The sequence below is a fragment of the Nematolebias whitei genome, chromosome 23, assembly GCF_014905685.2.
Source record: "Nematolebias whitei isolate Nwh7 chromosome 23, NemWhi1, whole genome shotgun sequence".
Lineage (NCBI taxonomy): Eukaryota > Metazoa > Chordata > Actinopteri > Cyprinodontiformes > Rivulidae > Nematolebias > Nematolebias whitei.
Window position 1 is genome coordinate 1,828,989 of NC_056520.1, and position 224 is coordinate 1,829,212.

A 224-nucleotide genomic window follows, 5' to 3' on the forward strand; every position below is an offset into this window, starting at 1 on the left:
AAGTCATTTTTCCCACTTCCTCCTGGTTTCGAGCAGAAGCAGAAGTGCAGATGTCCCAGTGAGTGAAAAGTGGCTCTGTGTTTTGCTTGTGGATCTCCTTGTGTTCCTCTTTGAAAACTGAAAACCATATGAGGACAACCCTTAAAGATCAAAAGAAATGAACTTCTGTAATGTTACTCCTCCACATCTCACCCTACAGTCCTCCACATCTCACCCTACAGTCC